The sequence below is a fragment of the Lipotes vexillifer genome, unplaced genomic scaffold (assembly GCF_000442215.2).
Source record: "Lipotes vexillifer unplaced genomic scaffold, Lipotes_vexillifer_v1.1 scaffold102, whole genome shotgun sequence".
In the NCBI taxonomy this organism is placed as follows: Eukaryota; Metazoa; Chordata; class Mammalia; order Artiodactyla; family Lipotidae; genus Lipotes; species Lipotes vexillifer.
This window is the reverse complement of record NW_006786541.1, coordinates 768,993-780,587: the sequence shown is the minus strand read 5'-3', so window position 1 is coordinate 780,587 and position 11,595 is coordinate 768,993. Positions and strand designations below refer to the sequence as shown.

Sequence of the window (11,595 nt, the reverse complement as noted above, 5' to 3'; positions counted from 1 at the left end):
CATGGCAGAGCCCGAGTTCTGCGACAGCTCGTCCGGCGCGTCGCCTTGCCTCGCGGACCCTCCCACCACCGGACAGCAGGCTAGAGACCCAGGAGGGGCCCGCGGGACCTCGTGCCGGCCCAGCCCGGCTGCCGCGCTGCACCGCCGCCGGACCGGAGCCGCGCGGGGCCGCGCCGTCCCCGAGTGATGACGCGCTTCCTGCCCTCCCGGCGCGCCCGGCCCGTGCGCTCGCGCTCGCCCTCGGCTCTTGTTCCGCGCCTGGAGCCAGCGGCGGCGGCAGCGGCTGAGGCGGCTGCGGGAGCGGAGCGGTCGCCGGGCGCGCGGGGGGGTCGCCGGCTGCACTCCGGTGCAGGCGCTCTGCAGTGAGACAGTAAATGCATCCGCCGGTAAGGCTCACGACTCACTCGGGTTTTCCTCTTCCTCCAGCTGCATGCACGTTGCATGAATTTCTCGTGTCTTTTCCCTCCCCTCTACAGAAGGAAAATGTGGGTGGTTTTCCCCTTCCTTTTGCATCTCTTGAGTGATGCAAAAACCCCCGCAAAGCTCCCAGATTTGATGTTCTAGGAGGGCTTTTTGCAGAAAATAAAAATAAAATTAATGCACCTGTCTATCGCACATGTATGTTTCACTGCACTGGACCCGGGCGCCGCGGTTTGCAAACAGCCTCGCAGCCGGCGCCCGAGAGCGGATTCCTAGCCGTGGGCAGCCGGTCCCCTCCGGGGCTCCCGCTGGGTTTCCGGTAACTGGGCTTTGAAAAGCGGCCCCGCCTGCATGGAGTGTCCCCTCGGCCCCGGCCGGGTCCCCGCGCCAGGAGAGTTGGCGCGGGCGGAGCGGCTTCATTCCAGCACTGGTCGCCCCGACTCCAGCGCCACTTTGCAAACAAGTCTCCGGCCGGGCTCCAGGCCAAGACAGCCGGCCGGTGTGGAGCTCCTTTGCCAGTCCCGGACTCTCATACCTGCAGATTCCACGATTCCCCTTTACTTGGCAATCTCGCCACTAGCAAACTGCTGGCCGCTGAGGGACCTAGAGCTAGGGGAGGATTGGGATTCAGTGCCGCTGGCCTCGCGCTGGTCCAGGGGCGCCCTCTCCTTCCTCGGCCCCAGGAGCTGAAATTTCGCGCCCACCGGGAGCCGGGGGTCCTGGAGACGGGCATTTCGGGATTCCCTGAGGGGACCGAGGAGCGACGTTCGAGGGCGCCATATTTTCAGTGGGTCTTGGCTACGGAGGGGAGGGGGCGAACAGTTGGTGGGCCCGGGGGAGAGCGCGGCGCCCCCGCTGGAGAGGCTGGGGCGGTTTTCTCTCGGAAAGTTTGCGCGCCCAGGCCGGCAGTGAGGCGGCCCCGCAGGGCGCGCACCGCGCCTGTCCCCGCAAGGGCGCGCAGGCTGCAGCGCATCGCCAGGCCGGCCCGCCGGGGTTGAGGGCCGAGAGCCGCCGTCTGGGACTGCACGCTCGGCTCGCCTCCTTCCCCGGTCCAGCCGAGACGCGGTGGTCGGGCCCCGAGGCGCAAGGAACACGCCCCTCTTCTGCCGCCGCGGCTGCCTGGACGCTCCGCGGGAGCCGTGCGCTTGGCCGCGTCCCCCGGCCGGGAACCGGTGCGGAGCGTTTTGCCGGCGCCGGGATCCGCCTGGGCGCTCCGCAGAAAGCGGGATCTCATTCCCCGCTGAGAGGAGGCGCCCGGTTTTCGCGTCGGGGCCGACGGCCTGGCTTGCGGGGGCTCCGGGGCGGAACACCAGTCCGAGCCTCCTCTCGCCTCCCTGGCTGCGGCCGTGACAGCAGCAGCGCCAGCGGCTGCGTGCTCGTCTCTCGCCGCGGTGCCAGCTCGTGGGGGCGAGGTTAAGGGGAGGGGGGGCGTTTCCAGAAGTTGGGGCTTCAGGTGACGCGTGGGGAAACTTGGATTTTTGCTGCCCGTGAAGAGCCCAGGTGACCTGGGGAAAGGCGATTGATTCACAGTCCCTGTCTCTGGTGAAAACTAACCTCTGGCTATTTCCAGACGGTGAGAGAGGAATGAGCTGAAGTGTTGGCATTGTGCAAGACACAATTAAAGACGGGAGAGTAGGGGTGATGTTCCGGAGAATTGGACCCCCCAAATGTAATAAATTACAAGCAGCCTGGTGCTCTTAGTACCACTTACTGTGGCTTCTGATAGTACCCGGGGTGCTGAGTTGTGGCATTCTTCAGGTTGCGCGCTGGCCTCCCTCCTCCAGAGCTTGGAGTTGGCGACTCCTCAGGAGTGGACGGCGGGGAATCTACTTTTGAAATAGATTGTGATCTCTGCTTTGCGAAGGGTCAGGGGAAGGGCGTGTTGGCTGACCTATAGCTCGCTGGCAGGAACGTGCCAGCCGTTCTCCTTAGCGAGAGAAATGATGCCATACTATTGAGGTCATGTCAGCACTTTGGGGCTTTGTCATTGGAGAGGCTTCAGGGGATCACAGAAGGGATGTAGGGGATGGGGGGAGGCTTTCATCTCGGAGATGTGCCCTTTGTTGTCAGGGATTAGGCTGCTCTTGTGTCTGTCCACTTCAATAAATGCCTCTAGTGGGAATGTCAGCCATTGGGTTTCCAAGATTTTATCTTCCTTGTTGGCTGATTTGGGTTATCCATGCAAAAACCCTGGAGGTGCGGTGGTGTGACAAGACAAATGGCCTTGAGAGAGGAGGGATACCTGCACGAATGCTAATTTTGTTTTCACTGAGCCCTAGAATTGTGGAGAACACCCTGAGCCTAAGATACATTTATCTGGAATTAGCATAATTAATTTAGGAGAGAATCAAATCAGTTGCTGAAAGCCTCCATCCCTTTTGTAAAGTTCCCAGTCAGAAGTGGTACCTTGAACCCCAGAAACACAGGGCTCCTCAGATCAGGGAAGTCACTGGTTTCTCTCTGCCTTTGTACCCACTCAGGTCATCAGGGAGATACTAGAGAGTTATCAGAGTTTCTGTTTTTGGCATTGCTGTTGTGCTTCTACCTCCAAAGGGAAGGTGCACTTTTAAAATGATCCTGTTCAGTTAGTTATTGGGGAAATTCTTTCTAGGCAAAGGTTTATTTATATGGGTCTTGAATTCACTTACTGTTAAATCTACTTGTTCAGAGTTTTTCAAACACTGTTCCCTAGAGTATTTTTAAGCAAAGTCAGGTTTTAGAAATAGGTGTGTGTGTGTGTGTGTGTGTGTGTGTGTGTGTGTGTGTGTGTGTGTGTGTGTGTTATTTTTTTGCTTTAGCCCAGTTTCTTTTATAGCTCAAAATTATACTGATTCCCCCATTCCTCCACTCCTGGCTCCCAGAAGATCATTTGTTCCTAAGAACAGTTAAGGATGGTTACAGGTGATGAACAATTTAAATCTTTACCAACTATGCTCAGGAAAAAAGAAAATCTAAAGATGTATTTATTCATCTCAGGATTGTGCTTTATATATATGTGTCACATATTTTTGTGCATGTGCTAAACATTACATAATAAAAATCTTAAAGGAGTTTTCTCAATAATGCTAAAATAAAAGATTTAAAAAAGAGAAGTTTTATTACAAACCCTTCAGTTTTCATTCCCAAGTATACTACCTCAATATTTATTTATTTTTTTATGCCTCTCTTAACAAAGTGTTATAAATTGTGCTTTGTTGCCTCTTGCCAGATTCTTATTGTAACCTCATGGCTTGATCAAAGTTTCTGCAATTTTTTTCCTATTAAGAAGATTTTGTAACTTCAGGAGGTGAGTAAATGCCTATTCATTTTGGAGAGTTGCCTGTCAAGTTACCCGGCTCTGTGTGTGTGTGTGTGTGTGTGTGTGTGTGTGTGTGTGTGTTGTAGTGTGTGTGTCATGCCTGACTCTTGGGACAGTATCTAAAACTTGTGTTCTGTGACATTACTACTCCAGAACTTTTGAGTCATAATGTTTTCTTGGAGATTTGGGGTGGTGTTTAGCCAATACAGGAAGTACTAAAAAAGAGTTAAATAATTCAAAGTTATTTTTATGGATACAAAAAAAAATTGAAGCCAAGAAGGAAAACTTAATAAGCAGGACCAGAATTACAGCTTACCATACCCAACTGGTGCCTTTTTAATTACAGTACTTTCCCCCAGAAGTTTTTAATCCTATTACTTTTATATTTAATAAGGAGACTAGTTAAGACATAAGCCAAACAGAACTATTGCAAATAATGGGGATAAATGCTGGGTATAACCAGATGTTTTGCCTAAAGTTAAAAGAGTTAAGGAATCTGAATTCTGTCAAAACGCCCTGCAGGCCCTCCTCACTCCCCTTCCCCAATAAGCAGATTTTGAAAGGCTAAAAAATCGTGGATAGCGTTGGAGACAAAAAACAAAAAAAGAACAAAATGTTTAAGGTAGGCTTCTCCTGTCCACTGACCAAACTAACAGCCTGTGGCTTAGTGGCAGGTGTCACTTGGTTTTGAGAGCCTTTGTTTATGTACCACCCAGAGCTATGAATTAAGACTGGGCTCTTTTGCCACCCGTTTCACAGTGCATTGTCAGAGTCAGTGCCAAGACCATGGTTTTGCTTCTCCCTTAACCAGCAGTTTAATTTCAGCCAAAGTGATGCTGTTCTGAATATGCAGAACAAGTAGTGAATATTTGTGTTTCCTTTTTACTCTTTTAGCTGCACTCTTAACAAACAGAATTCTCTAAGCCTGCTATTCACTTATTCAGAAATTGTTTTTGAGGGCTTACCATATACTTCAAGCTAAGAAATCATCCCCTGGCCTCACCCCACACACTGAGTTCCTAGAGGGTGATATTCTTTTATACTTGACACATCTCATAGATTCCGGGAGCGAGAGGGGATTAGTGTGAGATTAAACAGTACTTGAACAGTCCAGCATGATCAAAGATATACAAAGGATGTGAACAGGCAATTCCTAAGATAAGAGGTACAAATGATCATAAACATGTGAAAAGATCCTCAACGTACATAATGGTCAGGGAAATGCAAATTAAAAAACAAAGAGATATTAGTTTTCTGTTCAGTTAATTCATGTTGTAAAGATTGGTAACATCCTCCATTAGGTGGGTTGGGGGCAACCCTCAGGCTCTTGGGGGGAGTATGAACTGGTGCAGCCTTTAGGGAAAGCAGACAGTTTTGGTGAAAATTTGGAACGTGTATGCCATATGAACCAGCAGTTGCATATTTCGAATCCTTTCTTACAGAAGTAAAAAGATCAGCATGTAGGGATCTGTGTGTGAGGATGTTTATTGCAGGATTACTACAGTAAATAAACTAGAAGCACCATGAATGTCCATCAGTAGGATGAATAAAATAGGGTACAGCTACTATGGATTGTTTGGTGAAGGATGTCTGTGATACATTACATGTAAATAAAATCGAGTTGCTGAGTGTCATGTGTATCAATAGTATGACCCTATTTCCGATTTAAAAAAGAAGCCCTAGTAGGTGTATGACCTTGGAGAAAGATACGGAAGGAACACATAAAATTTAATATTGTTTAAAATTAGCATTGGGGCAGAGGGGTGATTAACTTGCCCCTTATACACCTTGAATGGTTTACTTGCTCAAACTTGCAGGCTTTTCTGTATGAAAACTCTTTAAAGTGTTATTTGGTTAATGAATAGGAAATTTGTCTGGAACCATTTTAGAAACAAATTTGGGCAATATCATGTTTTCTCTGATGCCTTCTGTAGCAATCTCTTGTCTCTTTGGAAACTTTCAGTTAGTTATCTTCTAAAATTCTGAGATTTCCCAAGTTTAAGTAAATTCCTTCAGGGTAAGCCATGGCTTCTGGAAGAGTTATTTCCCTCTATCTCCCAGGAGAGTGACAATAAGCGGTCATGAAAGCTCTTAGCAAGCAGTCTCCTTTTCCTTGACTTTCTCTGATCCCATTCTGAAGGTGGAGGGGAGGTCTTCTGGCCACAACTGAAGAGGCTTCCTAGAGAGGAGCAGCATCTCCTCAAACTTGGTTTTCCTGAGCCCCAGAAAGTTGCTGTTAAATGACTCTGCTGGCATTTGAACCCTGGTCTCCTTCCACACTATCTTTAGCTTAGCTGATTGCTCTCCCTGTGTACCATTTTCAATCCTGCCCCTTGATGTGATTTTTGAAACTTGATAGTATTTCAGTTCTTGGCAGTCACTACAAAAAAATGAAACTTTCAAAAGCAGTGGAATCTCTGTTCACATTTTAAAAAGTAAATACCACGTGATTCTGTGAATGCTAGTGGGAGGCTCCGAATCTCAACCCCCTGGAAGCCGGGGCTGTGCTGCAAATTTGAAAACCATGGTTTAGATTCAGTGGTTTCCAGGAGAGAATGCCTCAGAATCACCTGGAGGACTTGTTAAAACCCACTTTGTTAGGCCACAGTTTCATATTCTGTTAGTCTTAGGTGGGGACTGATAGTTTGCATTTTTACCAAGTTCCCAGGTGATGCTGGCTGATGCTGGACCACACTTTGCAAACCACTGGTATAGAGGAACAGCTTCCCCTGTTTTGCAGCTCTTGTGTTCTTGTCTAGCCGGTGCTCTGCCCTGGCTATGATGAAAGTTAGGGTGCCAATCAAGGCAGGTTAACTCAGTTTTATCAGTTTCACCAAGCTGGGAAAAAGAAATATTTGAGTTATTTTACTTAACTGTTTTCTGTATCTTTTGTAGGTGTTTGGGGATGTAGTGATGTTTCATACATGGTTGTATGTGGTTAATCAACAGTGAATGTCAGAGTTCAGGGATATTTTAAATATTCTATAATGGTTTCTCATGGGAAAGCAGAGAGGACTATTAGTCTCTGGTTCCTGTCTTTTTGTTTTTCATCATACGTATATACATATTCAAGATTTGATGTCACTGATTGCTTTTAATAAAAAGTTGGCTACATGTGAAGGGGATTGTGAAGAAAATGGTGATCAGATAATAAATGGTGCTTAAATTGTTGTAATCTAGTCATTGGTGCATTCGGGGTGGGGTGGGGATGAAGCACAGTGGTCATTAATTTCAACAAGTGTTTATTACAGTGTCTCCAGAGGGGACATATTTCTAACAGTGCTCATCAGTGACACATAAGTGCTGGGCTGTGCCCGGGGACCCTGACTTGTCTGGATGCCCTCCAGAGGAGTGGCTGACCTGAAGCTCAAGAAGTTTCCCTGAAAGATTCCCCGCTAGCGGATCTCCTAATTCTAAAATTCTTCGGCAGATAAACACTTGTTCTGTTTTTAGCTGCTTAATTTTATTGCTTTTCTTCTTTTCTGATGATTTCACATGTAAGTTATAAGCAAAGCAAGATTCGTTGTGCTGAGTGGGGTGTATGAAAAGAAGTGAAATAGGAAGGAAGTTTTCATGAAGGAGGTCATACTTCAGCTGGGCCTTGGAGGGTGGGCATCTTCTGTAGGCGTCTCCACCCTGGCTTCACATTGGGGTCACCTGGGGATTCTGATTTGGTCGGTCTGGGTGGGGCCTGGGCATTGGTGGGTGAGTTTTCCAGGTAATTCTAATGCGTAGCTGGGGTAGAGAACATTCATCTACAGCCCTCTGGGTCACTTTCCCTCATTCCTTTTTTTTAAAAAAATTAATTAATTTATTTTTGGCTGCGTTGGGTCTTCGTTGCTGCCTGCGGGCTTTCTCTAGTTGCAGCGAGTGGGGGCTGCTCTTCGTTTCTGTGTGCGGGCTTCTCATTGCGGTGGCTTCTCTTGTTGTGGAGCACGAGCTCTAGGCGCCCGGGCTTCAGTAGTTATTTTGCCTCATTCTTTGAAGATCTTATTCATCTGGCCCACAGTCCCTCCTCCCATCAACATGTTTGGTAACTTGGACATGTATATAGATTGTTCCCCCAGTTCAGTCCTTTGACCAACTCTTTTTTAGTTGTCTTTTCCTGTTGCTGCTTCAGCCATCCCTCCCATGGTTATTTCTAGGCTGCTGGTTCTCAGCAGTTTTGCCACCCAGAGGCTATTTGGCAATGTCTAGGGGGTGCTACGGGCGTCCAGTGAGGGGAGGCCTGGAATGCTGCTAAACACCCTACAATGCACCAGAGAGCCCTGACCACAGAGAATCACGTGGGCTAAGATGTAAGCAGTGCCTTGGTAGAGAAACCTTGCCCTGGTGTCCTGGGAGTTTTTTTTAACCCCGATCCATAGGAGAAATACATCTTATGTGAGACCCAATGCAAATATACATACAACTGAAACAAGTTTCATGAAACAGTGTTTACCCTTACTAGGTATAATGTAGTTGCATACTTTTTATTCTGTGTCATTAAAAAAAATTGCTGATCATGAGTCACTAAGTTGATTTTATTACCCACTAAACTTGCAGCCACAGTTGTGGACCTTATCATTACCAGTAACTGTACCTCCATCAAAATCTTGACAAGCATTCCAGCCTGACCCTCACCTTTTCTCTTTTGTCTTATTCCTGTTATTACCCTGTTCCACCTATCCTGCACCCTACATGGGCCTCTGACCTGGTGACCCTTCCACTTCATTGTCCATCATACTTATTACCTCCTACCACTCTCCCCTCCACCCCGACCCCCAGGTGCTTCCATACACCCTCAACCTCTTTGACCATTTCTCCCTTCATCTTACTTTCCTGGGAAAACCCCACCCTCTGCCCACTGTGCTCCTGCCTCAGGCTGATGAACCTGGCTGGAAAAAACCAGCCATCTGCATCGTCTTGCTTTTGATTTATGACCATAACCCTCAAGGCGGACTCTTGACACTGCCCAGCCCACTATGTTTCTGTCCCCACCCCACTCTCAGCTGATGACTTGGCTTATTTCACGGAGAAAAAAGAAGCAATTAGGAACTAGTTTCATCATCTCCTCGTGCTAAATCTGCTAGCCTCCCTGCACCGTAACCACACAGCACTGGAACCACATGTGAACTGGAGCCCGTTCCCTGTTGGCATGCAAGGCTCTCACTCATGCACGAATCTCCTTTCCCTTCTGCATCATCAGTTTTCTCCCTCTGATGGATCATCTCCATGAGAAACATGCTCTAGTATCTCTCATCTTAAGGGAGAAAGCAGCAACCACAGAACACTCTCAACCCAATATCCTAGTCGGCTGTTCTCCCAATTCCTCATTCTCCCTTGGAGTAAGTATTTTCTAAAAGAACTGTCAGACATTTTGCCCGCTTTCCCCTCTCATTCTGTCTTGAACCCACCCCAGTTTGGCTTCTTGCCCCCCTCCCCTTCACCAAAACCATGCTTCTTCTGGTGCCAGTGATACCTAATGGCCAACTCTTAGTTGTCATCGCCTGCAGCCTCTCGGCAGCAGTTAGCCAGCTCTCTCTTTGGCTGTCTTCACTTGGCTTCTGCATTGCGACCCTAACCTGGGTCTCCTCCTGCACTCTGGCTGTTCCAGCTCCTGTTCTGCTGCTGGATCTCCCCCTCCTGGCTTCTGAAGGAGGGGGCTGTTCTCTCACACTTCACTTGACTTAGGAGTCTGCTCCAGTATTACCTCCTTAGAGGTCTCCCTGGCATCCCCCAGCCCCTGCTCTCAGCCTCTTCTTTGTTTTCATATCATTTATTATTCCCTGATACAGGCATACTTGGGAGATATTGCAGCTTCCGTTCCAGACCACGGCAATAAAGTGAATATCAAAATAGAGTCTTACGTATTTTTTGTTTTCCAGTATATATTTACACTGTACTGTAGTCTATTAAAAGTGTGCAATAGCATTACATTTAAAAAAACAATGTACATACCTTAATTAAAAAATACTTTATTGCAAAAAAGTGGTAACCATCCTCTGAGTCTTCAGAGAGTCATGATCTTTTTGTTGGTGGAGGGTTTTGCCTCTGTGTTGATGGCTGCTGACCGGTTGGGGTGCTTGTGGCCACATCTTAAAATAAGACAGCGATGAAGCTTGCCTCATTGATTGACTGTTCCTTTCACGAACAGTTTCTCTGTCGCATGCAGTGCTGTTTGATAGCATTTTACCCACAGTAGAACTTGCTTCAAAATTGGAGTCAGTTCTCGCAAACCCTGCAGCTGCTTTATCAGCTAAGTTTATGTGATATTCTAAATCCTTTGTTGTCATTTCAGTAATCTTCACAGCATCTTCACCGGGAATACATGCCACCTCAAGAAACCACCTTCTTTGCTCATGCGTAAGAAGCAATTCCTCATTCATTCAGGTTTTCTCGTGAGCTTGCAACAATTCAGTAACATCTTCAGGCTCCACTTCTAATTCTAGTCCTCTTGATCCTTCCACCACATCTGCAGTTACTTCCTCCACTGAAATCTTGAACCCCTCAAAGTCATCCATGAGGGTTGGAATCAGTGTCTTCCAAATTCCTGTTAATGTTGTTATTTTGACGTCTTACCGTGAATCGTACGTGTTCTTAATGCTGTCTAGACTGGTGAATCCTTTCTGGAAGGTTTTCAATTTGCTTTGCCCAGATCTATCAGAGGAGTCACTGTCTGTGGCAGCTACAGACTTACAAAATGTATTTCTTAAAGAATAAGACCTGAAAGTTGAAATGACTCCTTGATCCATGGGCTGCAGAATGGATGTTGTGTTAGCAGGCATGGAAAATATTCATCTCATTGTACGTCTCCATCAGAGCTCTTGGGTGACCAGGTGCATCATCAATGAGCAGTAGTATTTGGAAAGAAATCTTTTTTTCTGAGTAGTAGGTCTCAACAGTGGGCTTAAAATATTCAGTAAGCCATGTTGTAAACTGGATATGCTGTCATCCAGGCTTTGTTGCTCCATTTACAGAACACAGGCAGAGTAGATTGAGCATAATTCTTAAGGACCCTAGGATTTTCAGAATGATAAATGAGCACTGGCTTCAATTTAAAGTCAGCAGCTGCATTAGCCCCTAACAAGAGAGTCAGCCTGTCCTTTGAAGCCGTCATTGACTTCTCCTCTCCAGCTATGAAAGTCTTAGATGGCATCTTCTTGCAGTATAAGGCTGTTTTATCTACATTGAAAATCTGTTGTTTGGTGTAGCGTCCTTCATTAATGATCTTAGCTAGATCTTCTGGATAACTTGCTGCAGGTTCTGTGGGTTGGCCAAAAAAGTTCGTTTGGATTTTTCCGCAAGATGTTAGAGAAAAACCCGAATGAACTTTTTGGCCAACCCAATACATCAGCACTTGTTGCTTTGCCTTGCACTTTTCTGTTATGGAGACGGCTTCTTTCCTTAAGCCTCACTAACCAACCTCTACTAGCTTCACACTTTTCTTCTGCAGCTTCCTCACCTCTTTCAGCCTTCCTAGAATTGAGGAGACTTAGGGCCTTCCTTTGGATTAGGCTTTAGCTGAAGGGAAGGTTGTGGCTGGTTTGCTCTTCTCTCCAGACCGACAAAACTTTCTCTGTATCAGCAATAAAGCTGTTTCCCTTTTGTATCATTTGCGTGTTCACTGAAGTAGTAATTTCAGTTTTCTTTAAGAACTTTCCCTTTGCATTCATTCACAGCTTGGCTGTTTGGCACAAGAGACCTAGCTTTTGGCCTCTCTGGGTGTTTGTCATGCCTTCCTCACTAACCTTAATCATTTCTAGCTTCTGATTTAAAGTGAGAGATGTGTGACCCTTCCTTTCACTTGGACACTTAGAGGCCTTTGTAGGGTTATTAATTGGCCTAATTTCAGTATTGTGTCTCAGGGAACAGGGAAGCTGGAGGAGAGGGAAAGA

General features: G+C 47.0%; 1 protein-coding gene across 1 annotated transcript in view; it reads left to right on the top strand.

Moving 5' to 3' along the window:
- The first annotated feature begins 247 nt into the window (after positions 1–247).
- TLN2 (talin 2) overlaps positions 248–11,595 on the top strand; it is a 454,271-nt gene continuing 442,923 nt past the window's right edge. The window contains exon 1 of the mRNA XM_007458874.1: positions 248–386. The gene's annotated coding sequence lies outside the window, so the exon portion shown is untranslated. The remainder of the gene's footprint in view (positions 387–11,595) is intronic.